At 37.6% G+C, this 27,949-nt stretch overlaps 1 long non-coding RNA gene across 1 annotated transcript in view; it reads right to left on the reverse strand.

Annotated features, from left to right (window-relative positions):
• Positions 1–386: 386 nt before the first annotated feature.
• LOC138784645 (uncharacterized) overlaps positions 387–27,949 on the reverse strand; it is a 35,814-nt gene continuing 8,251 nt past the window's right edge. Inside the window, exons 2-3 of the long non-coding RNA XR_011361898.1 lie at positions 4,982–5,057; positions 387–445 (exon numbers count right to left, since the gene is read on the reverse strand). This is a non-coding gene — a long non-coding RNA (uncharacterized lncRNA). The remainder of the gene's footprint in view (positions 446–4,981; positions 5,058–27,949) is intronic.

Raw genomic sequence — 27,949 nt, forward strand, 5'->3', positions numbered from 1 at the left:
TGGCACCCACTGTCTATGGAACAGGCTCAGCTTCTAAGCCTGTCCCATATACCCCTTTCCCAGCCTGTCTTATATTTGTAATATATTTGTACTTATCCAGGATTTAATAACTTATGTGATTACAGTTATTATAAAAGTTCATCCATATATTTACATATTAGCATATGCACTTTTGCCTTATAGGAACCATAAGTTAAGGAATGTATTTTAACTGTATAGAAAATAGTGATGATAGGGTTGAGTAATAATGATGTTACATAGTGTGCCAGTGAATCACCATCCCATCTTCCACAATAGAATGATATATTTGTTGACCTATGGGAGTAGTGTGCATATATAATTTCACACTGAGGTAATTACACTGTGTTACATTTGTACTCACCAGTCATTCTCTCCTAGGTATGTATCACAATAATGTCAAGGAAAATAAATGTCTATTTCTTTCCTGCAAGGCAAATATTGATATTATGCTATTAGGTGTTAATATGTTCCCATTAAAATGCACTCAATTCAAACTTTACTTGTTACGTTGATAAATAACACAAACTGCTATTTTGCTTAACATGATTTGGAAGTGATAAATGACTTTCATCCATACAGTCAGCCATAGCTGCAGGGTTTTAATCATAGTTACAAGATCTTATTTTGTACATAATTAAAAAAGTTGAATGTCTTGCTTTTAATACACTCTGCATATTTTATTTCCACTAGGCATGAATGCACTGTAGTATATTATCAGCAGAAGAAACATTTCTCTTATTAAATAAATATTGTATAAACATATGTCTTTCCTGGTTGACCACCATCCTGGGAAATCCTTGTACAATGCATCAAATATGTGTCATACGTTTGTTAATATTGTTATATTGTAAGGATAGCCTTATATTATTAATAATAAAGAAAAAACATCTTTTTTTGAACATTCTTCTTAATGAACATTTTAGATTTTTCATGACACATTTTTATACATTTACAAACAAATGTATATTTTCAATGTTATGAAGTTTTTGGTATAAAATTTTAAATTATGGTTTTCAGAGGTCTCTTTTTCCAAATTCACTGGGTAGAAAGAGAGTAAGGGCTGCGCGGCTGCTTCATAACAGTGCCATGAAGATTGAAACACTTACCCTAAACACTTACATATTGATACATTATGCCAAGTGGGAAAAGAGTCTCTTGCGGGGCTTCCCTGTTAGGATCTGTGGAATACGGTATGTGAGAATAAGCCCTTGGTCTCATTTCAAGAATATTTTTTTCCAGGGCAGGGCACAGCTATGTTCTCATTACGTATAACACTGTCCGTTGCATAGCATAGCATAGCCAGGTGACGTTTTGTGCGTTCCTGCAGCTGATCTTTTTACAATTGAATTTCGTGCACCATTGGATGTGTCCGTAATTCAATTAGCCATTGACTACAATGTAAAGTACAGCCACTGGCCGTACTTTACATTGTGTGAACAGCTATTGTTTTTGGACGCTAAAAGGCATGTTCATTATTTTAATGTCCGTTTTAAAGAACAGGTGTTAAAATAACAATGGTGGAACACAGCGGGCGGGAAAAGAATGGACGCTAATTTTATTGCAATCAGCATCTGTTCTTTTTTTAAAAATAACATTTTTGTCCATGGCTAGTTTTTATTTATTTCTAGACTCATGGGCTTTGTTCACACAACTTAGCTCATGAGTGTAGAAAAAAGTAAAAACTAGACATGCACAAAAAAGTTACGTAATTTTGGTACTTGGGCTACTGCAGAGAATAAGAAGTTCCCTCCTTTGAATGTAAACCTTTCAGTAATTTGCTATAGATATTAAAGTGACCCTGGGTGACCAGAAAAATACAGTGAAAAACTGAAGTTTAAATGTTGCAAAAATTAGTACATAAGCCCAGTCTAATGAAAAAGCTTTAACCCCTTGTTGACCCTGGGCGTACCTGTAAGTCCAGGGCTGCCTATGGGTATTCTGAACCGCCGCGGTCCTGGGTGCAGCATGTAGCCCGGGACGGCGGCTATTAGTGGGCACGGTCCAATCGCCGTGCCCGCTAGTTAAGTAATCGGATGCAGCTGTCAAAGTTGACAGCCCCATCCGATTACCTTATGCAGCCCTTCCTTGGTGTCTAGTGGGGTGGATCGCTCCTCCAGGACATTGTCCTGGAGGAGCGATCAACATGTCCGGCTCGGGCCAGGGTCTGCGCCGTAATGGAGCGGATCCCGACTCGGCACTCGATTGCTTCCGGCTGCAGCAGCCGGAAGCAATCGAGTGCCTATCTCATTGATCTATGCTGTATCACTATACAGCATAGATCTCAATGAGAGATCAGTGTGCTTATACTAGAAGTTACCCAGTGGGATTCTAGTATAAGGGTAAAAGAAATAAAAAATGTTGTTATTAATAAAAAAGCCCCCTCCCCTAATAAAAGTTTGAATCACACCCCTTTTCCCATCTTATAAATAAAAATAAAAAAACATGTTTTGCATCGTCGCGTGCGTAATCGCCCGAACTATTAATTAATCACATTCCTGATCTCGCATGCAAATAGTGCAAGCGCAAAAAAAATCCCAGAGTGCAAAATTGCGCATTTTTGGTCGCATCAAATCCAGAAAAAACAGTGTAATGAAAAGCGATCGAAAAGTCATATATGCACAATCAAGGTACCAATAGAAAGTAAACATCATGGCGCAAAAAATTACACCTCACACCGCCTCATAGACAAAAGGATAAAAGCGTGGGAATAGAGTGATTTTAACGAACATATATTTGTTAACAATGGTTTGAATTTTTTATAAGCCATCACATAATATAAAAGTTGTACATTTTACATATCTTTGTAATTGTAACGACTTGAGGAACATATATAATAAGTCAATTTTACCCCAGGGCGAACAGCGTAAAAAAAATACCCTCCAAATAAAAGAAATGCGTTTTTTTTTCAATTTCCCCACACATTAAATTTTTTTCTGGTTTCACAGTGTACTTTATGAAAAAACACAGCCTGTCATTGCAAAGTACAATTAGTGACGCAAAAATTAAGGGCTCATGTGGGTTTCTAGGTAAAAAAATGTAAGTGCTATGGCCTTTTAAGCACAAGGAGGAAAAAACAAAAATGCTAAAATTTTGATTGGCCCGGTCCTCAAAGGGGTAAAAGGGTATAGAAAAAAATAGTATTACTATTATCATTAACAGCATTGACCTTAACATGCAATGTGAAAAGGTGTTAGACAGATGACACAGATTAATGCATTGAACCAAAACATGGCTAAATGTGCCTGAACAAGTTCATAATCCACATTGTCTAAGAAAATGATTTGTGTAGCACCTGACATTTTTTTTTTGTAACCAATACCCAAAGTCAGCTTAGTTCTAATAAATGAGTTTACAGTTGTCCACAGGATATGACACTCATGCTTCAGGACTAGTGACCTGGGGTGAAAACACTTCAAGTATATTGTTCACTATTAGTCTCTCTTTTCTCCTATATGCAGCAGCATATGATTCTGTGGAGTATTTTTAAAATAGTTTTGAAATAAATACATTGAAAAAGAAATGTAATTGTAATCATTGTAGTTCTTAAAATTGGGTGATAGAATTAACAAAAAGCTTTAAATTGTATACAATCTTTAGCATCAACAGTACATTGTTCAGTATTTTCTTTAGTATTCAATTCTGCAGTCAGAGTTTCTTCTTCTTCTATTACTTAGCTGGTATATGCATTGCAGGAAGTGGTGTTTTCTTTCCAGTCTGACAGAGTGCTCCTGCTGCCACCTCTGATAATGTCAGGAACTGTTCAGAGTAGGAGATGTTTTCTATGGGGATTTGCTACTGCTCTAGCAAACAAAACAAACTGTAGTGAAAGTAAAGAGCACTGTCCCTGACTGGAAAGAATACACAACTTCCTGCAGAACATACAGCAGTTGATAAGTACTGAAAGGCTTGAGTTTTTTTAAATAGAAGTCTCTATACAAATCTCTATTGCATTCTTGCACCAGTTGATTTAAAAACAATTTCATTTTTCCAGAATACCTCTTTAAATTGATTCAGTATTGCATAGCTATTTAAACACATTGCATTTTAATTTGAAAGGTAACCATAATTACTTTAGTCATGATTTACTGTCCTTAAAGGAAAAGTCCAGCTGTGCGGGCTGTGGCTGCTGGAGAGGATGAAGGCAGAGGGATGTCCCTCCAGTGCCCTGTGTCCTTCAGTGCCCCTCTGCCATCATCCTCTCCAGCAGCCACATCCCGCACAGCTCTGGGAGTCGGGTCGTGACATCACCATTTTATGTAGTAAGTAATGTCTTGATGCAGTAGTAAGTGCAGGGAAAAAAGCACTTTATAAGCATTTGCCATAATAAGTGTATATTGATGATACAAAGCTATAATAAGTGTATATTGATGATACAAAGCTATTTCGCCGGACTTTTTCTTTAATAAAGGATTATTACAGCTGATTGGACAAGTATATCCATGGTGAATGGAGCTAGAAGTCATGAATCTGTACCTTGTGTATAGGTAGTGCTGGGCTCGACAAAAATGGGAGCTAAGCTGCAGTAAGCTGGCATGACCACCACACAATGAATGGAGCTTAAACTACCAGCTACATTGACTGTGTACACCTAGTCAGTTTAGCCGAACAGCTGGTTGGCAGGTGAACCCGGTGTTGGTACTCCACCTGTCAGATACTCATAGGCTATCAAGCACTAGAGATAAATCTGTGGCTGGAGAAAATTGATGCAGCCCTAGGGTTGCATCCATCTTATCTCAGTAGCAGGATTCATATGCCGAGAATTGAAGTTTGAGCAAACTTGAACTTACTGTGTGTCCCAAAAGATTACTTAACAAAAGTAAAGACTTTGTGCTCTTTCTTTGTTACATTTTCTACAATATTTTGTTGATCTACACAGTATACACCATTGGACATTTTCTGGTTTTCTGAATTTTTAATATACCATGTATGTGCCTAAACTACAAATTCTGTAAAAACTTACCACTGTTAGTGATATTTGTTCCTTGTGATGGTCTCGGTGTTCTTGGTGTTGGCAATTGTTGTTCATTGTTGAAAACCTAGAATGATGATATATTGTCAATATTGATGCCACAACATCACTGTGGTCAAAACATCACCACATTGAGCAGCGATTGATTGCTTTGGTTACTTGACATGAGAAGACATCATCATATTGTCACCATCCATTGCTTACGTCTGCTGACTTTCTCCTGTCACTTTCTCACAGTGGGTCTTATTGATCTATGTGGTATTACAATCTGACACCTTGCAGGGGCCTAAATACATTGTTGGTTTAACTAAAGCACTTTAATGGACAGATTCAACAAAAATTATTTCTGCCATTCTGCTTCTGAAAATTACATTGAGATACAACACTGCAAATAAGTCTATGTTTATTCCCTCATTCTTATTTTGGACATCACTGATATAACACTGATATCAATATTGTTGTAACTTTGAAGGGACACAGACAGGTTGAGTAAAGCCAGAGTGCCTAACAGGACATATGGACAGAGGTTGTCTTCATGAAAAAGTCCATCATTGTTGGGAATTGTCTATACTATATGGCCAATATTAGCAAACTAATATGTAGATGTAAGATTATTACTTGATCTAAGCATGATGGGTAGAAAAACATTTACAAGTCAAAGCCAGGAGTAAAATGGTCCTATTACACGAAGTGACTATCAGCCTTACTTTACTGATTATTGTCCTTTACAGATGATAATTGCTTTGTGTAATAAAAGGCAACAATCAGCCGACATGCACAATGTCAGCTTATTGTTGTTTTTTTATGTCCTTCCACATGTTGAAAAACCAACGATCTGGATACCAACATTCTTTTGCTGTTGCTCCATGTAATAGGAGCAGTGGCAGCAGACCGCCGATATCTTCTATGGGCTCTCCGGATAAGTTAACGATCACCCATGCAGCCCTCTTGTAGCTCCCCGTGGCCCCTCCCCCGCTCTTACTTGCTTGATGCCGACAAGCGATGGCTGTGTAAATGGGGACTTAATATATCCAGAGAAAAAGTGGAGTGGGAAGATTAGCATCTCTTGTTCTGGACCCACTCTTCATTTTTGGTTACAAATATTTTAAAAAACTAACCAACATACCTTAGTCTGAAAGTGGACTTATTATGAAGAATATTAAGGTTTCAGTTTTACCATATTAAGGATGAGAAGATAATAGTGTTTAAGGAAGAATGTATTATGGACAATCCATTGACATGCTTCTAGTCATTTGTCGCATTTGTGTGCAGGTTTCCAGAAAATGCTGCAAATGTCATTTACGGTAGGATTTAATATTTAAGTACATTATAATTATTATTACATGCAAACTGTAAGACCTGATCCCAGACTGCCCACAGACCATTTTATATGGGGACACAGAGCTAGGTGTTTGCATAGTTTAATTTTTGCGAAGAGCAGGTGGTAAGAGTATTCTTTATATTCCCTGACAGCCTGTCAAGCAATAATTTTGGCTGTTAACACTGGTCATGGGCATTGAGAAGTTAATGCAATGATCACAGAAAGCATCTTTGTGCCACAATATTTTTTTTTTCGGTGCTTGTTAAATGAAAATGTAAGTAAAAAGATGCACAGCTGCAAAAGTCTGTGATGAATTCATAATGCTGAGGAGCTGAGTTGAGGCCAAAAATTATTTACAGACATTTGCATGTGGATTAACTGCAGGGATTCAGTGATTTCCTTGCACATATCACTAGCAATAGTGCAATTACACCTGGATCTTTTAGAGAACCATATACATTTTGTTTTATAACTTTCAGAATTAATCAAGTCTAGGTAAATGTCTCTTTGGGTGGTTTTAAAAAGAAGACTAAATTCAAAGAAAATGGAATAACAAGTCTTTATTTTTATTGTTTAAATATCTTTTTGGCATTACTTAAAGGGGTTATCTGGCCACCCAAAAAAGTTTCTATTTGGCTGGTTTGGGACTGGGATGGTAATGGGTACAATAAAAATAAAAAATAAGTAATACTTACCTACCTGGGTGTCTTGTGGCTCCAGATGTGACATCATCCAGTCCCTTTCCCATCACTCAGCTTGCTACTTCTGAGATACATTCATCTAAGCAGCGACTTACTGAGGTTGGACAGTGCTGAAACAAGTCTGTTTCAAAAGCAGGAAGTAGCAGGACAAGCAGGGGATCCCTCCTGCTGCCCTGATCCCCCCTGCTTGACATCCCCTCAGTTGCTGCTGGGAACCAGAGTTAGAAATGTGCTCAATCTAAATAAATGTACATAAACCAATGTGCTTAATGTACACACATACATGGATTAACAATCCCCTCAGAAACTATAAAAAAAAGTTGCAATATACATTGAATTCTGGATCTGCTGCTATTTACACTTTATTTTTTAATGCCTAATATGCACAATGTTGATGGATACCTAGATTTATTTTCACAATGTACATAACTTCTTCCCATCAGTTCCTGTCCCTTAGAATAATTTGGGAAGTGTCCATGCAGATTAGAGTAAACTTGATATGCAATTTTAACCATAAGAAATAGATTTTGGGAAAATGTAGCAACTAAGACTTATAGCCAGTTGATGCAGACCATCATTGGAAATTTTTGCTCAATGTAGTTTGTATGGCCACCTTTAGAAGAGGTTACATTGCATTATCTATTACAGTAAAAGTGGTATTTTATGCAGGAGCTGGTATGACAAAGCTGAAACAATCATAAGAGATAAATACCGATTTTACTGCCTCTAATTAAGCTTGAATAGTAATGTGGATCAAATAATGTATGTGTAGGGAAACCTGGGACCTGAATGAAAGACAGGGACTAGACAGTGTGAGCCCTAATGCTAGGCCCCCCGAGACTGTCTGTGCCTACTTTACAACCCAACTCTAGGCAGTTGGCAACTGGATGATGTTCCCTCCACTAGGTAAGTGAAACACTGAAACACAGAACGAGACAAGACAAAAAAACACAATGAAGAATAGTCAGGCAGATACAGGTCAAACTGAGAGAGCAGAACTATACAAGAATGGAGAAGATCAGAATTCCAAGCAATATAATCTAATAGGAAACTCCAGCTCAAGCTACCAAAGACTATTGCAAGTAAAGTCCAAGAGCACAAGTGGAGGTCTTATGAGACATCCTAAAGCACAAGTGGAATGGCCTGGAATGCAGGCCACACAGAACACAGATTGGCAGGAAAGGGAGATGAGTGGCAAAGGTGACTATCTAAAAACATCTGCAGTTCAGCACTAGGGTTGGCAGAAGAAACCAGATGGGTGTTGTGGAACCTGTCGATCACAAAGAACAAGGAACACATACAATTCAGACACTGAATCATGGCCAAAAACCGCAGTCTCTGCTGTACTTACGGAAAGAGAATTGTAATTAGGTCTGAACAGGTACAGACATACCAGTGTGTATGATCAAATTGTTTAGGTAGGATTTCATGGCTAATTTGTTCACTCTAATGTAAAATGAACAGACAAGAAGAGAAGTCATTGGGGGTTGGTGGATCCTCCTATTCTATGCTGCAGCCTTAGAAATGTATAGCAGCTCCGGTAAACCAGGCGCAGGAGAAGATCATGCCCCCCTCTGTGCCTTGCTGTATCCCCCCACTTACCCATTAGGCAAGCAAGCCATACATTGTCAAAAATCTGTGACTTTTTGCAGATGTACGCTGGATGCAGGATTGATACCCCCCCCCCCTTTTCTCAAAAAGACAATAGGATGACACTTATAATAAATCAACTTGCTTATCTAGGTGTTATAGGACACAATTCAAGTATACCAAGACTACATGTTGGAATTACATATTTCATATAAGAAGAGGTTAATGTCCATTCCAAAACTTATTACACACAGGAGGACAGCATAAGAGAGAGTAATTGCATATCTGATTAAAAAATAAATTTAAAGGAAATCTGTCAGCATCGGGACCTGACCTGAGGTGCTGATGATCTGTGGTGATCTGTGACACTCTGTAATGACTGGAATTCCTGTAATTAGTCTCTTTTATTCCCCCAGTGCAAGACTAAAAATCTGCCTTCAGAAGACTGGGCCTGGATTTCAGTTAAGTATAGTTTTGTTTTATAGCATGATAACTAATAAATAAATTATAAAAGTAAATTAAAAACTTGTTGCCCTGTTGATTTAGATTTTGAAAGATATAACGTCAGTGACACTTTAAAGCTCTTTTCAATATGAATATTGACTAATATTGAGCTAATTTTTGATATATTAATCAAAATGCTATAAAAGCCTACCAAATCTGTACATGGAGCCACAAGTCCATTGACTTTTGCTAAGCATAATAAGATCATCTGCCATTGTTTGGCAGCGATTGTCCTACAGCCTTCAGTTGCTGATAATCCCCTTGTGATTACTTGGTGTATTGTATTGGCTTTACCCACCTCTGAAAATTCTTTGAAGCAGTTTTAGATTCATGGAATAGCCAACTCAGAAAAGTATGTTTCCCTTTAGCAAACTGCAATTAGCTCAACAAATGCAATTATAGTCTGAATTGTAATGTTTTTTTTTTGTCAATTGTAAAGCAGGTGTATATTTTCTCAGTCCTGTTTCTTAACTAAAAGCTATAAACACTGCATGAAAATCTTTTTTTTATGTTACTAATAGGATGGATATTTTTAAATGAAATATTATTAATATTGTGTACCTTACAATTTTAATATATATATATATATATATATATATATTTTTTTTTTTTTTTTTTTAATAAACTGTAAGAAGATGGACTGCTTCTTATGTAAAATGTTTCAAGACACTTTTGAGGAGCTGCCAAAAAGTCAAAAAAATTATACTCAATAGAGAAGTAAACTTTCCCTTTTTTGTTCATGTTGAACGGAAAGCTGTGTTCACCCACAGGCAGTCACAGCAAGCCAAAAAAATCTCTCCCATATGTAAGAAAAATTACTGCTGCCAATTCATTTTCTTATACGCTTACTTTGAAGAAGTCTTAGTGTCAACGTGATATTCTCGTAGCTTCAAAAATAACTTCAGCAGAAGAGAATGAAGAATGATCAGTGTGGCATTAGACGTGGAGCGACAGACCCCAGCACATTAATGTGCAGCTTTCATGTCTGTGTAGATTATTCACTCAATCAGCACTTTCCAACAATGCTTTTTAATACAAGATAAACGGCGAAGGATAGAGAGTGGCAACAAGAGGACATGTCATCAGGCTGCAGTTAATGCAATTTGCATTTGTTTTTCCCCAGTAATGCCGCTAATGAATATGTTCTATCAGTGGGAAAACAGCAATCAATGCAGCCATGTCTATTAAATCTCTATTCTGTTCAGATTCAATTGATGGAAAGAAATTGACAAGTTCAGCAATAAGAAAATAATTTCATTCTTCATAAGACCTCTTTATTACAATAGTATTTTTAAGCCAAAACCAGTAGCAGGTATGAAAACATGGACACGGGGCAAATTCCTCTATTATAATATTTTCTGGTTTTGGCTTGCAGATACTCATGTACAATGCTGATCAAAATATTGCCATGTGAAATTGGCCAACCTGTGATTTTTTTCTGCGCTCCACTAACTCCTAATACATGCCTGAACATTTGAAAACCTCTTTTCTCTCAGGGTTTTATGTTTAATCTTCTTATAAAGATAAGGCTGGCCTTGTGTTTACACTGTTCAGAGTTTTTGAAAACAGGTTAAGTATAAGGGCGATAATAATGACAACACTAATCTGAGAAAAGAGGTTGAGTGAGATTAATACAGTATAGTTAAACAAATAGATAATCTAGCATGTATATTAATAAAGCGATACATAAAGAAGGTCAAATTATTTCATTAGCTGCAACATCAATAGGGTAAGCTGTTAAAGGCTTATACACTTGGCAATGCATAGCTCCTTTTTTGTAGGAAGCCATAATAAGCCTGCCATAGAAGTGCATAGATTCTCTGCTACTATATCTACTATATTCCTTTGTATGCCTCTAGCTTATTATAGAGGTTTTTCTTTTGAACCAAAAATGTGGTATGTGCTGTCATTGTGTATATATGCAAAGATTTTCTTTACTATATACCCTGCTTCTAGGAAAGGATAATCTTTACACATGACCGAGTCTTGCAGTTTTCATTCTACCTAATGATAAGCTGACGCTTCCTGTTCTTCAGTGCTTCAGCAATCTCCTCACTATCATCACAGCAAGTATTGGAATGAAAGTTGACACCAGTATAGAGATAAGTCAGGATCAGTCTGTTCTTCCTTGAGCTCAGCACAGGTCAAAGGGCATGCTGAGAAAACTGTCCCATAGAAATCAATAGGTCCCCTCCAGTCTATTGCTTCACGAAGCTTGCTGTAAAGCATATTTAATGTAAATTTATTATGTCTAAATTCTGTTAAATGCAGCTCAGGCAAGATGTATGCCCCCAAGATAATTTCTTCAAAATTAAATTAAAAAATTGCAATAAAAAAATAGAAACAGATAAGAAAATCTTTCAGTGTTTGGGTCTGATCAGTAAAAAAAAAAAATCTAGGTGATACATATGTTTTAAAGAGGTGTTCACAATCAAGGTTAAATACATGCACACCATTTGCAATGAGTCTCAACCTTTCTAGCACCATTGAAAGCTGCTGTTCTGTTCTCCTTTTTTATTTGATCTGAATTATGATTTGTTGGCTAACTGTAAAGAATGTGGAATCAGCTTAGAGATTGGGAACATGTATTAGAAAAGCAGAAATCTATGGAGACCTTTAATCTTCTACTGTTTTCTTGAAATAATATACCAGGTGCTCTTTTAAGGATATTCCATATTTTAAAGCAAGATACACCTCATAGCCTGAGGATTCAATAATTAGCTGGCTGCTAAAAGTCAACTAAAATACATCTGTATAGCATGACACTATACATGCAGCAACAGCACAAAAATACATTTTTTAACAAGGGCGCTTGGTGAACCAAGCTTAACACAACTGGTTGAAATCAAGCCTGGGGCATAATTCAAGATGGGGGTTCTTAAACAAGGAGTTTCCAGTTAGAAACTCAAAAACAGTCAGTTATCTGTATTTTATTGACTATAATTACATAACTTGTAACATAGTCCTTATTTCCTTATTATTGTCTTAATGTGTCAAGAAAGTCAAGGAAGAAATTCTGACTATAACACGTATACATTCAATAGTTAATCATCATACGTTAATGGAGTGTAGTAATACACAAAAATGAGTAATATACTATAAACAGAATATACAGTGGTACTTCTGTACTCAATCTGTTCTGGAAGGCTGGTTGAGTATTGATCAGTTTGAGAAACAAGCCAAAAAATATGAATGTGTAATTGGTTAAAGTGTCCACCAGTACCTAACTACTGTACCTGTATGATTGATAGAAAAATGTACAACTCAGTCACTACAGTACAGTACTATACATTTAAAACACAATAGTGCTGACCTAAGGGCAAGTAGAATTCATCAAGGGAAGGGAAGTGGCGGACACAGGCTGTGAGCCCTGACCTTGTCTCGGCCAGCTGTCCCACTCTACTTGCCTTGGACTATGGGCAACTGGGCAAAGGTCCCTAACCTATGACATGTGAAACAAAAACAGAATTCAAATAGTGAGGTCAGTAGGTCCAAAAAGCCAGGTAGCCAGGAACAGACTGTAGGTAGCCAGCATGAAAGAGTATACAATACAGGAGATACACTAGCACACGTTTAAGATCTAATAGCCAGCAATGGTACATAGCCTAAGGGGATGTTATACAGGAGATCAGGGGTCTGGTCCTGAATGTGATTGGACCAGCCTCCTGATTCCCAACCACAAACATCTGCAACAAGTTTTACCAATTTGGCTGATATGGTTCCCTGGAGTGCTGTATAAAGCTGCTGAGCAGCCCACGGCTGCTGTTCTATTACCCGAGCATGCAGCATGCAGAGGCAGGGAGGTAGTCATCTGGGCGGCTCCCTGTCTGCGTCTAGTCACCACTCTATGCCTGTCAGCGTGCTCGGAGGGGATGATTGACAGGCAGAGAGGCCCAGAGAGGCCCGTCCCTGTTAATAACTGGCTGTCCGATCTGGTACTCACTCTATTCCACGTAGGTGTAAATGCTGTCATTAAGGATTAGGCTGATATGGATACGACACTACAGTTTGCAGTCTCCTATTGCTGGAGTACTCACTAGCACTGTAGCATTCCTAGCCCTCTAGTCCATTTAAAGAGGCTGCTACAGGGAGCTAGCCTGTCTGCCTGACATGAGCGATTTTGTTACATGCTATCTATATAACCTGCCTGATCCGCTCTCCTGTAGTTCTCTCAATTATCAGCACAATCTCAGCACGATCATTATTTTGACTTCCGCACAGACAACGTCCGTCATTTTATACACTGTGTGCATTGGAGATCCGTCATTCCATTGACTTCAATGCATTGCATTGATGTCAATTACATCGTAGCAAGAATGGATGTCTTTTTAAGTAAAAAAAAGCAGACGCCTTTTCTCTTTTTTTGACATTGTGTGAACATAGCCATAAAGTGCTTCTCAATTCCAGTCCTCACCAACAGGTCATGTTTTAAGGATTTCTTTAGTATTACCTTAGTACAGGTGATATAATTGTACTCAGTGCATCATGTGTTCTTTGTATGGGATATCCTCAAAAATAACTTGTTGGTGGGCCATCAGGACTGGAATTGACAAGCACTGAACAACAAATCTAACTTTTACTGGGCCCATAACATGTCTAAGGATGTTAGTTATCAATACTGACTTTGTATTATGAATTGAAAAGGAAAAATGATCTAGACCATTGGTGTCAAACTTGTGGCCCTCCAGCTGTTGCACAACTACAATTGTTGTTATGCCTGAACAGCCAAAACTTTAGCTCTGCAGGCATTGGAATAATAGTTTTGCTGGAGGGCTGCAAGTTTGACACCTGTAATCTAGACGAGTAATTCTTTAATACTAAGATGGTTTGATCTAAATCACAGATAGCTACATGCTGATTTGCTCTCTTTTGCCTTCCAATAACTAAACAAGCGTGGTAAAAAAACAAGACGATTGATAAAATTGCCAAATTTTTATTCCTTTGCTCACATTGTTACAGACATATTTTCCAGGCAGAATATATTACAAATTGCTAAATGGAAGTGAGCACAAAAATATTTGGTCCATATTTGAAACATTGAGTAATTTCAATATCCCTGAGCATAACACTTTAATGGCACCTTCATACAAGACTCTGTGTTGTGAATTTTATTTTTTCAGCATAGAAGTGCCTAGACATCTGCATCATTCTATGGCTATGCTCACACATAATATTTCCATCAGTCTTCTGGTCAGTCTTTTCCACCAAAATCAGGAGCGGAACTGACAGGGCAAAATTATAACGAATAGAGTTGCACAGTTTCTGTGTTTTTAACCCACTCCTGGTTTTGATTGAATTAAAAACACTGACAAAAACACTGTGTGTGAGCATAGCCTACAGATATACAGCTATAGGTAAAATAATATTTTTAAATAGTTTTACTCATTGAACTGACAAAAATACAACAATTTAAAACAGGCAGCGAAAAAACAAAACAACAAAAACAAAACACAAAACAAAACAGAGATAGGCGAAGAGCATCATAATATCAGTCTTGGCTAAAGTGGTTATTGTCAAAGGCAGATATTGTCCTGAATAAAGATAATGATTGCCTTTGTAAAGGTGACAATACACCTTCAATAACTAATGTCCAAACAACTGTTTGTCTGTCAGCTCCTGTCCTCTGCTTCTTCTGCACATACACAGGAACATTCGGCATGGTAGAGCATACCTGTGTTCTCTATGGGGAGAAGAAAGTGGTCAAGGACTGATTTTCTATCCCCTATTTGAGCCCATGCGTCTCAGGGCCCTTTTACACAAAAAGACTATCTGACAGATTATCTGCCAAAGATTTGAACCAAAACCCAGGAACAGACTATAAACAGAGATCAGGTCATACATGAAAGCCTGAGATTTCTCCTCTTTTCAAATCCAGTCCTGGCTTTGGCTTCAAATCTTTGGCAGATAATCTGTCAGATAATCTTTCTGTGTAAAAGGGCCCTTACAATGACAGCAGCTACGGCTAAGTATAAGCTGAATGAGGGCCTTTAGAGATCTAAAATGTATAAATAAACAAAAATTGCATGTATTAACAAATTTTACGTCATCAAAGTGATACAAACAGGCAAAATAAAAATATGGTCTTAGGTGAATAAAATGAGGGTTTTATGTTTTTTTGTTCTTACATAGTTATATAGCACCGTTGAAAAAACATCTGATGCCAATCAAGTCCAACCAAGAAGGGGAGAAGATGGAAAAAGAGAAGGGGTATGGGTGGATAAAAACATCTTTTTCATTTCAATTTTTCAATTTTAGCACAGTAAGGCTACGTAGTGGGAATTTAGCCTTAAACGGTGTTTGCAACATAGCCAAATCAAGCATTTTATATGGAAGTGATACAATTTTTTTCTATTTTTGTTTTATTTTTTATAGCTATGTTCTGTTTCTATTCTATCAACCAACTATGTTGTCCTATTAATTATCCTTTCTTCCTAGTGTAATTTATAATGGGCAGAAGTGTTGAGTAATGCATTACAAGCTAGGGTGGTTTCACTCAAAAGTACAGCCAATTCTGCCTTAGCTGCAGGTCCTCTTCAGTTGCTTAGTTTATTTTTCCAAGAAAGCTGGAAACATATCTACAATATGTAAATGTTATGTAATGTATCTAATGTAATTATAATGTAAACCAGGTAAATTCTCTTAAGGCTGGTTTCACACTAGTGTTATGTTTTGCGTTTGTGTCATGGCCTGAGATCCTGCCCCAACCACAGGTCTATTGACAGGTTTCTTTTAATGCTGTCATTTCATGCTAGTAGACTTGCTGCTGGGGTGGGATTAGTAACTGTAACATGGGTACACTGATACAACAATACTATGCTTCCGTTTAACTGACCTAACATTCCCACAGTATTCTAGCATTCACAAAATTCTATAGAAACATGGTTCTGATTTTAAAGCATTTGTGTACTAATATTGTGTACTAATTATTATGTACTATTATGTACTAAACAAAAAAAACTTTATTGATGACGTGTGATGAATTAATGACTGAAATAGGACCGTCTTCTCTAGAGTGACAGCAAACTGAGCCAATCACTGGCTGTGGTGGTGTCCCTTCTCAGTCAATCACTGATTGATTGGGCAGGAGAGTGACAGCCTGCTCAGTGATTGGCTGAATGGTATTTGGTGGTTGCAGGGGACTCCAGAGAAGAAGGACACCGGGGTAGTGTGGACAATTAAGTATGAGAGCAAACTTTTTGAAATGCACTAAAGCAGCTAAATGCGGTTAGTTTAAGGTTTGGTCCAGACAAACCCAAACTTTACATTAAAGTTTGCAGAAGCTGCCGAACCGAACTTTTGAAAGTTTGTTTGTCTCTGATTACAATCTCTATAATTTATCAGTACACAAAGACTACTTAAAATTTATTAACAGTTCCTATTGTATTAGTTATATTATAGAGTAACTTAATCAATAAAATGTATCCAAAATGTGTTCCATTTCAAAGCTTTATCATATTGTGAATCCTAGATTTCACATATTCCATTTTAATCTATAAACTGGTAGCCCAGTGGAATGGAGAATAATCTGATATGTGTTCTTGATGCTGAGAATGATAACTATATTGAAAAGGATTGGGTTTTTCCAGTGATTTCTGATCTATCACAGATTACTACAAATAACCAGTTTGCATCTTCCCTGTAAAAATTGTAGTTGACATTTGGCACAACTTAATTATTAATTGTTCTATAACTTCTAGTTAAAGTTGTAAAATCTTGTATTTCTTATGATATAGAAAAATAAATAGTAAGGAAGTATTAAAATCTACAATGAAACTTTAATAAAAAAACAACAACAAAAAAACAACTTTTTTTTTTTAAACAAAAGTCATAGTGTAGGTGTGGAGAAGAGATGTTATCTTTAGCTTTCCACCTGGTATTTTTACAGCTCTCACCCCAATTGTAGATTTATTACAGGACAAATTAGGCTACTGGACAAATCTGCATTGGGCTTGGCAGATTTATTGCCATTGCCTTACAAACTTGCCTCAGGTTTCATTGTATTTGTATAACAGTTTAGGTGTAAAACATTTAAAGATAGTACAGGTCAAGAATTGTAAATACTTGTGACATATCTCAAGTGTCAGAGAGGTGTCTTCACCTGCGTTACTGTTCACAATAATTGATGTACATTTTGACAGAACAATGGGAAAAAAGTTTTCTCTGTGCATTTTTTAAATTGCTGACAAATAAGATGTCAAAGCTTCTGAGAATATATGAATGTGCAACTTAAGGAATTGTATAATTAATGACTATTACAACTACTACTATGCACAGCACAGAGTTATATAGTACGGTTGAGAATAGTCACATATCCATCATGTTCGATCAAAAGAAGTAGAAATATTTAATAATTAAATAACAGAAAGAGGAATTAGAATACATTACCTGCATAACAATCCATATTGTTACATTTGTAAGTAGGCATTACAAACACAACACTCAGTGCTACTAAATTCAAGTGTGAATGGTTGATAAACCAGTTGCCTGACAGTTACATTATTTCTATATAATTTACAGTTGTACCAAACACAGCCTACACTAATTTAGGCTTTATTGAAAGGAAAATACGTAATAACATTTTTGCTTTTTGCTCTTTCATTTTCTTTTCTACCCTCAATAACCTCTATACCCTATTAACTTGTTGACCTATATTCTTCTGTTTAATAAAATGTAAAGCTCACTGATAAGTGTCTTACCCATATGTTATTACTGACTTTTTGTACCCTATTATTATGTCTCTGGTAACAAAGTTTTAGGGCATGTTTTTGTTTCTAGGGTTATCTGCCTTGGGCAGCACAACTATTCCCTGTGATTACTTAAATTAAATCCCACTTCAGGGCTATGTTCACACATAGTATTTTGGTCAGTGCTTCTGTAAGTATTTGGGTCAGTATTTTTAGCCAAAATAAGGAGTGGAACAGAAAGAGAGAGTAAATGAATGAACTAAAATGAAAAGATAGTAACATAGTAACATAGTAAATAAGGTTGAAGCAAGACAAGAGTCCATCAGGTTCAACCTAGGGAAACCCTACTGTGTTGATCTAGGGGAAGGCACATCCCCCCACGAGGCAGACGACAATAGCCCCATCACAGGGAGAAAACTCCCCCCCGACTCCAATGGCAACAAGAATAATCCCTGGATCAACGTATCACTAGAAATCTAATGCCCATAACTTGTAATTGTCAGGATGTTATCTTTGCAGAGCATTATGTGCCCCTCAGCTCGTGCTGTGCGGCCGAGAAGGCGCTGATATTCTTGTATTCTGTTTCTGTGTTTTTGTTTGCAGTGTGTGAACACTGGTTTATTTGCTCACCTTTGTTGGGAGACACACCCGAATTCACCTGCTGAGTTCTGTCTGGCCATGTCAGGGTTAATATGTGCTTTGGTTCTGCTGTGACTGACAGGTCTTCCTGCCAGTGGATCTGTTTTATTCTCAGGTGTCTGTGCTTGGAGATCAGGGGGATGGTCCAATTACGTTCTGGACCAGAACCCTGGCCTCCTATATAACTAACCCCAGTTTGTGTTCCCATTGTTGGTTATTCAGTATAGCTTCCCTGTCCTGCATTCCAGCTCTGCCTGCATCTATCTGCGTTACCTCTGGTTTTCTATCCCTTGCCTTGTTTTCTGACTAACCTTGCTTGCTGCCTGCCCCTGACCATATTGCCTGTTATTTTGACTACTCTTTTGGATCCTGATTTTGTACTTTTGCTGCCAGACCGTTGTTACCCGGATTGTTGACTATTCTTCATTGTGTTTGTCTGTCTGTCTTGTATTTGTCTTCCACCTAGCCAGTGCAGGGATTGCCGCCCAGTTGCTGCCCTAGGGCTTAGCCTAGGGGGGCAAGTAGGTAGGGGCAGTGGGCGGGGCTGAGCTTAGGGCTCACTGTCTTGTCTTGTCCTGCTTTCCGGTTCCTAACAGTAATATTATATTTTTCAAGAAAAGCATCTAGGCCTCCCTTGAACTTATTTAATGAATCAGCCATGACAACATCATGTGGCAGAGAGTTCCACAGTCTTACCGCTCGTATAGTAAAGAACCCGCGTCGATGCTGATGGTGAAATCTTCTTTCCTCTAGACGTAGAGGATGCCCCCTTGTCATGGTTACAGACCTAGGAGTAAAAAGACCACTACAAAGATCTCTGTACTGTCCATTCATATATTTGTACATTGTGATCAGATCGCCCCTAAGACGTCTTTTTTCTAGCGTAAATAACCCCAAGCGTGATACCCTGTCCTAGTACTGTAACCCACCCATTCCCGTAACAACCTTTTTTGCCCTCCTCTGCACCCGCTCCAGTTCAGCTGTGTTCTTCTTATATACTGGTGCCCAAAACTGTACACAGTGTTCCATATGTGGTCTGACCAGTGATTTATAAAGAGGCAAAACTATGTTCTTATCCTTAGCATCTATACCTCTTTTGATGCACCCCATTTTTTTATTTGCCTTGGCAGTTGCTGCCTGGCACTGATCACGAAAGTTGAGTTTACTGTCCACCAATACACCCAGGTCCTTTTCGAAAGAAGTTTTACCCAGTGTTTTATTATTTAGCACATAACTGTTCTTATTATTTCTACGGCCCAAATGCATAACCTTACATTTATCCACATTAAACTTCATTTGCCATTTCACCGCCCAAGCCTCTAGCTTCTCCAAATCCCTCTGTAACATGATATTATCCTCCTCTGTGCTGATTACTCTACCCAGTTTAATATCATCTGCAAAAATGGAGATTCTACTCTGTAGCCCCTAAAAAAGACGTGGTCCCAATACTGACCCCTGTGGTGCCCCACTAGTAACTAAAACCCAATCTGATTATGTTCCATCAATGACCACCCTCTGTTTTCTGTCACACAGCCAGTTACTTACCCATTTGCATATGTTTTCCCCAAGTCCCAGCATCCTCATTTTGTAGACCAACCTTTCATGTGGCACAGTATCGAATGCCTTTAAAAAGTTTAGATACACAACATCCACAGCCTCCCTCAGGTCCAGTCTATAACTCACCTCTTCATAGAAGCCAATAAGATTAGTTTGGCAGGATCGATCCCTCATAAATCCATGCTGATGCTGCGTCGTAAGATTATTTTCATTAAGATACTCCAGTATAGCATCTCTTACAAACCCCTCAAATACTTTACCTACTATAGATGTTAGACTTACGGGCCTGTAGTTTCCAGGATCACTCTTTGACCCCGTCTTAAATATTGGTACCACATTAGCTATGCGCCAGTCCTGTGGAACAATCCCTGTCATTATAGAATCTTTAAATATTAGGAATAAGGGTCTGTCTAACACAGTACTCAATTCTTGCAAAACAATAGGATGGATACCTTCTGGGCCCAGGTGAGATTTATGGGAGGATTTACATTATCCCTAGCCATGTCATCTGTTATGGGATTCTCTTCTGTGAATACAGTAGAGAAGAATGTATTTAGTAGATTGGCCTTTTCCTCTTCCCCCTCCACCATTACACCCAAATTATTTTTGAGGGGACCAACATTTTCGGTTTTAAGTCTTTTGTTATTTATATAGGTGAAGAACATTTTGGGATTCGTTTCACTTTCTGTGGCAATCCTTCTTTCTATTGCAATTTTTGCTTCTTTTATTTGTTTTTTTTACACATTCTATTCTTATGTCTATAGTTGCTAAAAGATGTGCAACGTTTCTATGTTTTCAACCCACTACTGGTTTTGGTTGAAAAAATACTGACCAAAATACTGATGGAAATACTGTGTGTGAACATAGCCCAGCGCTGTCAAACATTTAACATATGTGCACACACGAGTGAAACAACACCCATTTTTCCATCAGTGGTCGGTGCATAGACTGCATAGAGTAAAATAATGGGCATATTCATTATTTATGTCTATTTATATGAAAACAACAACCTGTTCACACATTGTTTTATGTTGGGTAGAGGTATCTTCTCCCCAGATGTTCGGAAAAAGATAGATCCAATTCTGGGAAACTCAGAGAAGTTTCCCAGGACTGGATCCATCTTTTTTTTTTTTTTACAGCACCTGGGAAGGAGCGACAGGAAGCAGAGCAGACTTCAAAGCCCTGCAGCCTGATGAGCACAATGCAGATAGAAATGAAGCACTACCTACAGTAAATTTGCTCATCTCTTATGTTGGGACCATAAAACTTAAAAAAAAAAATGGAATTTTATTTTATTGATTAAAGAAGACAAAGACAATTGGATAATCAGCTCTTTGGTCAGTTGTGCAGAATTAAGGCTAATTTGAACAAATAGTAGTAAAAAGAATCATCTCCAAACAAAAAGTAACAAACTAAAAATTTGTATTATGATTGTAAAAACTGTTGAAAAAATGGTATGCACCTCCCTCCAGCTTCCTCGTCCACAGACATATGCAGGCACCTCCTCCAACCCTTTCACTACAAAGTAGGAAGCTGAAACTCCTCCAGTCCCCTCCCCACACAGTAGTAAGCCAGACCCTCCTCCGGACCCCTCCCCACACAATAGTAAGCAGAACCTCCTATAGCCCTTTGCCCTCACACAGTAGTAAGCAGCACCATCCCCCTAGTCCCCCTGACAATACAGTAATAGCAGGGCCCCCTTCCAATCCCCTGCCCATACAGTAATAGCAGGGCCCCCTTATTTAGTCTGCAGTGTTGTCCCACCCAGTCACTGGCTGAGCTGGCATTTCTGAGATGGCTCTTGATGTTTCAGGAGTGTGAGCTGCAGGATGCCGTTGGGGGTCCATGAGCATGATCCATGGGGTCCATGATGCAGCACTGCAGGGGACTGGTAAGTATAAATACTTTTCTTTATATGTTCCCGAACCACCCTGCCGACCCTGCATTTTTTTTGTTTTTGCTGGACTTTAACTAGGTCTCTCATAATATTTATAGCTATCTCACTGTATTTTTTTGCACTGCAAATTAACTATTTCAATGTGTATCATTGTTAGAGAGGAGGGGGTCTTTTATGGTATACTGTTTATTTATATTTTAAACATGCAATAAAAATATGTTTTAACCCATTTACCTGGGTAAGCTACTTTTGTTCGACTATTTTTGGTGAATTCTAGAGTTGAGTGATTCTTTTAAAAATTCAGTTTGCAACGTTTATGAATTTTTACTGCAAAATACCCAAAACCTTAACTAATGTATACTTACCTGTCTGCTATCCCCCGGTGTTCTCTTTTGTGTCCTCAGCCACCTCCAGCCCGCTAAGGCAATCACGGACTAAGGGAAAGCCCCAGCCAGTGATTGGCTTAGCGGACTGGCTGAGCGGACTGTCACCCTTAAAACACAAGAGTAACAGCCCTCTTAGCCAATTACTGTCCCGGGCTCTGCCCATTCTCAGTCGGCCAGTGATTAACTGAGTGGGCTGTCCCTCTTGTGTCTTGAGACCTAAAAAGGTATTTATAAATACAAAACTGTAGAATTTTTTCAAATCTTTATCATCAATCCTATCCCTTGAGGGTTTCACCATTTGCAAATTACGTTCGTCTTTATATTACATTCTTGTTGAGGTTTACTTAATTAACTTTAAGTTAACTTAAATTAAAATAATTGTTGTTCTAGTGCAAATGTATGAGATCTATATTTGCCAGAGCCCTTTTCAATCTTAGTGTACAGAAAATTATACATATCTCTTATCATTCCACTGTATGAGTGCATTGCAATGGTTAGGGTTATAATTTCTGTTACTCAGACAAGCCTCATGAAAATAATTTATGCTACTTTCATCCTGGCTTCCCAAATAAATTAAAATGATATGATAGACAACTATCTATATTTATGTTGTTGGAAAAGAAACGCTGTCTTGTACAGACTTGCTAATGACTTGAGCAGTTACACAATCATAATTGCTTGTAACTGTTAAAAGATTGTAAATTTGGCCCAAGCTTGCAAAATGTAATATAGTCCAGGTGTGATTTGCAGGTAGAGTCTTTTAGACAGACTCTCACTTTCTTCATTGTGACAGCTTGGTTAAACTCTTCGTACTTACAATCTTGACAAATTGTTACCGCACCTGGGCTGTAATTTATCAGATTTATGGGAAATGCCTTTGAGGTTTCAGATTGACTCTTTACCTCATAAGATTTAGATTTTATCAGAGCAGAGAGTAGCAGTGTTCAAGAATACAACTCATAAGAACAAATGGTTACTTCAGACAGCTGTGAACCTTGCTATACTCAAGTGACCTAATACACCTTATCAGCATTTAACCTGCAAGTAAAACAATTTTCCTTGGTGTTCGTTTTAATGGTTTCTGAGATATTTCACACCAAATAAAAGTGTTTTAGCTGTGTCTTTCATAGATATAAATTGTCAGTAGGATGGTTTCAAATCTCTGCACTGACTCTTGTCACATAATTTTTAGTTTGCAGTAACCTGACAATTCCCAATGTGGATAGTTTTAACTTTTACTTTACTGGTATTATTGCAATGCCTTATACGTACTTGACACTTGTTTTTTGAGGCTATGTTCAGACACCATTTTTCAAAGTAAAAAAAAAAGGGCCGTAAAAGTGATCATAATCATTATTTATGGCCATCCTTATTTATCTATGGCAGTTATTATAAGAAATAATGTCAGTATAAAAAATGGCCATTTTGTGTGTGAACATAACCTTATACTGCTTTTCATAGTTAGGAGTATTCAGCAGACTTGCGAACTAGTCAGGTCTAGCAACATTCTCTGAACACAAACGATCGGCATTTGACTCCTGGCATCTGGAGAATTTGGATACCGACCTAGGGATTCCTGGAAAACATGAATACAGCCATAGTCTTGCTTGCAGCTTGAGGGTGGCATCTAAGTTCTACAGCCGCTGGGAGTCAAATGCTGAATGTTCGGGTTCAGAGAATGTTGCCGAATTCAAACAGTTCAGTAAGCCCTCAACAATAATAGTAAGAAAAAAAGCAGGGAGAGGCTATGTTCTCACATTGTCTTTTTCCAGACATTCTTTGGCCACCTTTTTGGACATCCATCATTTTGGTACCAAAACTCCGGCAAATAATGCAAATGACAACCTTAATTAGTATAATATAGTTACATTTTGGCAAAAAAGTGATTAAAGGAACAAAATGTTGGAACATAGCCATAGAATGCAACAAGGTAGAATGCTGGTAAATATGAGCCTATAAGGCTATGTTCACACAAAGTAAAATATTACCAAAATGTGGTTGTAATGTTGAGGTAAAAATACAGCTGTTCAATATAATAATGCACTCCATTGAAGTCAATTGGAAATTGGCCAGCAGTGCAAATTTTTCATGAAATGTTAGTTTTTCACAATAAAAGGGGGAATGTATCGACCCAAAGTTACTACTTATATGACATACATTGTGTGATGAAAAATCTCAGAATCACTTGGATACCTTTAACAGGGTTGTCCGCTATAAACTTGTAATCTCTACTGCTGCTGCGGCTGTGGGAGCAATAGCAGTGCTATATATTTACCTGTCACACTCCACTGCAAATCCCAGTTCCAGAACTGTCACCTGCTCTCTGCCAATGTCATCTTCTTCACAATCTCTGCTCATGTGATGTTCTGACAGAAAAGGCCGCTCAGTATAGACAGCACTATTCTTTCTATGTTGATTGGCCATTTCCTGTTAGAATGGCACACCAGCAGAAGTTGTGAAGAAGATGGAGCGGGACATGTAAGTTTATGGCACTGCTATGTCCCCTGCAGCCCTGTCAGCATCAGAGATTAAAAGTTTATGCTGTACAACCCCTTTAACCCCTAGACGACCTTGGACGTACAGTTACGCCATGGCAGTCTGTCACCAGATGACCCTGAACGTAACACTAATGTACGCAAAAGTCCCCCAAAGGGACTTCAAATGTGTAAAAAAAAGAAGGTAAAAACACCAATACACTACCCCAAAGCCCCTCCCCCAATAAAAGTTTAAATCACCCCCTTTCCCATTATATAAAAAAACATATAAAAAGAAATAAATAAACATATAATATACCATAGTGTGCGTAATTGTCCGATCTATTAAAATATAAAAAGCGTCATTGCGAACGGCGTACACGAAAAGAGCGGAAAAATGTGCGCAGATTACCGATTTGATGTTACATTATATATATATATATATATAGAAAAATTAATAAAAAGTGATCAAAACGTCCGATTTTCACAAATATGGTATTAATAAAAACTAGAGATCATGGCGGAAAAAATGACCCCCATACAGCCCCGTAGGTGAAAAAATAAAACGGTTATAAGCATCACAATAGGCCCATTTTATTAATAACTAATTGCCAAAAAATGGATTTCATAAAAAAAAAAAAATATAACATTAGAAAATCTGTGTAACCTGCATATGGTTGTGTTCGGAGTGACCTATAGAATAGTGATATCATGTCGCTTTTACCATATAGTGTATTACGTAGACACAGGAACCCCCCAAAAGTTACCATATTGCATTCTTTTTTATGATAACACCTATTTATATCTTCCGTCATACATGTTATGGTAAAATGAAAGACGCCATTACACAGTACAACTATTCCTGTAAAAAACAAGCACTTACATGGCTTGTAGATAGAAAACTGACAGTGCTAGAGCTCTTAGAAGGGGAGGAGGGAAAAACGAAAACACTAAGACCAAAATTTGCACGGTCCACTGGGTCATTTTGGGCCTGGTCCTCAAAGGGTTAAGTGTCACAAAGGTATTATATATTAAAAAAAATATATTAAATAGGTCTGATTTAAAAAAAGAAAAAGAAAAAGGTCTTATTCATGGAGGCCAACAGTGGCTGCGGAGTAAAATATTAATGTGTATTAATGTGTGCTTTTAATTGCCACATATTACCAAACAGTTAAACTAAAACAAGCCATAAAACACAAAAAAAGAATATCAAACTCTGCTGAATGCTACCAATCAGTATGTCAGTATGCATGCAAAGTAACCAAATAATAACACCATTGCGCAAATTGCAGTGCTGAAATTCCTCGATACCACGCAAAAGGAATATTGCCAAATGGTGGCAAATGCTACCATATCAACTACTAGGATGCACTGATAAATATTACCACCATTTAGGGCCATATGTTACTAAACAATGATTATTGAAGGGAAACTAACAACAAGACCTTCTATTATGTTCCCATAGGGCTGGAAATGTTGAAGATGAAGATCATTGTCTTACCTTCTTCTTCAATGCTACTTTTCTTAAATCCATTGTTTTATTCATATGTAAATTAGGTGATTTGGTGCCCTGGGGGCAGGATTACAGCCCTAAGTGCTCTGATCTGCCCATTGCTTTCTCATGAATATTGAAGTGGAGCTCTGTAGTGCTCCCTCTGGCTGCTCATCACTGCTCATTACTAATATAGTAATATAATATCCTTCTCAACCATAATAGCAGCAGCCATAGGGTACAACAGCAGAGTGACTATAGTGCAGGAACATTGGCCCAAATCTTTTCCATTGCTATTTATTTCAGCTAAAGCAAGGTTGTAGCTTCTTGCTATTTAGTGTTTTACATCATTAGTAGTGTTGAGCGAGCATTAAGATGCTTGAGTGCTCGTTACTCTAGTCAAGAGTTTTTTAATGCTTGAGTGCTCGACTTGAGTAACAAACCCTATTGTGATCAATAGGAGACTTAAGCAGGTGCTTGGCAACGAAGAAGAAGCCTGGTTCAGCTTCAAGTAACGTATTGTATTTTTTTGTTAAAATTTTTGTATATTTTGTCCCTTGGAAGAATGTGTTGCTGGCATACTGCCAGAGTTCCTAATTTATTGCATTTTTTGTTCTAATTTTTGAGTGCTCAACTTGAGTACCAAACCCCATTAAGATCAATATGCGACTTAAGCAGGTGCTTGGAAAAGCTGAAGAAGTCTGGATCAGCTTCAAGTAACATATTGCATTTTTTCATTAAAATTATTGTATATTTTGTCCCTTGGAAAAATGTGTTGCTGGCATACCGCCGGAGTTCCAAATTTATAGCAATTTTTTTTGGTTCTAATTATTGTATATTCTCTTTATACATCTCTTTCAAGGGACGAAATATATAAAAATAAGAACAAAAAATGCAATACCTAACTGCAAGACATTAGAACTTTGGTGGTATGCTAGTAATTGACGGCATATCGCTGGAGTACTGATTTGTCTTGCAGTAACACATGGCATATTTACGTTCTAATTTTTGGATGTTCCATTTACACATCCCTTGAAGGTACGAAATATACAAAAATTAGAATGAAAAAAATGCAATACATTACCCCAGCTGGCTGGAGATATAACTCGCGATTGTTCGGCTGTCAGTTATTGCAAGCGTATGGCCATCTTTACCAGACCACCAAGAGGTGCTTGATCAATCACCCCAATGCACTATGCACGACCCAGCATGCTTGATCGACACTAATCATTAGTGCTTCATTGACTGCTTCAAATGTAAAATTGTTATGCGGTTATTTTTTAAATTTACTAGCAAAATATCCAGTTGAGATTAAATAGCGCTCATTGGGTTATAGGACCACTTTTTGAGCCTGTTCACACGTGTATCTGTAACATTCCATGAATGGTTAAATGTAGATATACATTTCTTTAGAGAAGTAATGTGCAGCTATCTTGAGCTAAATCATTCCTGCAGTTTTATTGAAAACAGCTCAATGAGCACCATATGCATGAGAAGAATTTATATTCATCTAGTTAGTTTGGGGCAGGGGCCAAGTAGCTTGTCATTACTGAGATCAGTGTGGTATGACAGGATTGTGGAGAGCAAATTATATGGTTACAGATGAACACTAAAACTGAGCTTCCTTGTAAAGTGATTTATACTACTTTCAATAGAAGGAGATATATTCGTGAGGCACTAAAAATGTCCTGCAACATGAAAGACATGAAGGGGA

Source organism: Dendropsophus ebraccatus, chromosome 2 (genome assembly GCF_027789765.1).
Source record: "Dendropsophus ebraccatus isolate aDenEbr1 chromosome 2, aDenEbr1.pat, whole genome shotgun sequence".
In the NCBI taxonomy this organism is placed as follows: domain Eukaryota; kingdom Metazoa; phylum Chordata; class Amphibia; order Anura; family Hylidae; genus Dendropsophus; species Dendropsophus ebraccatus.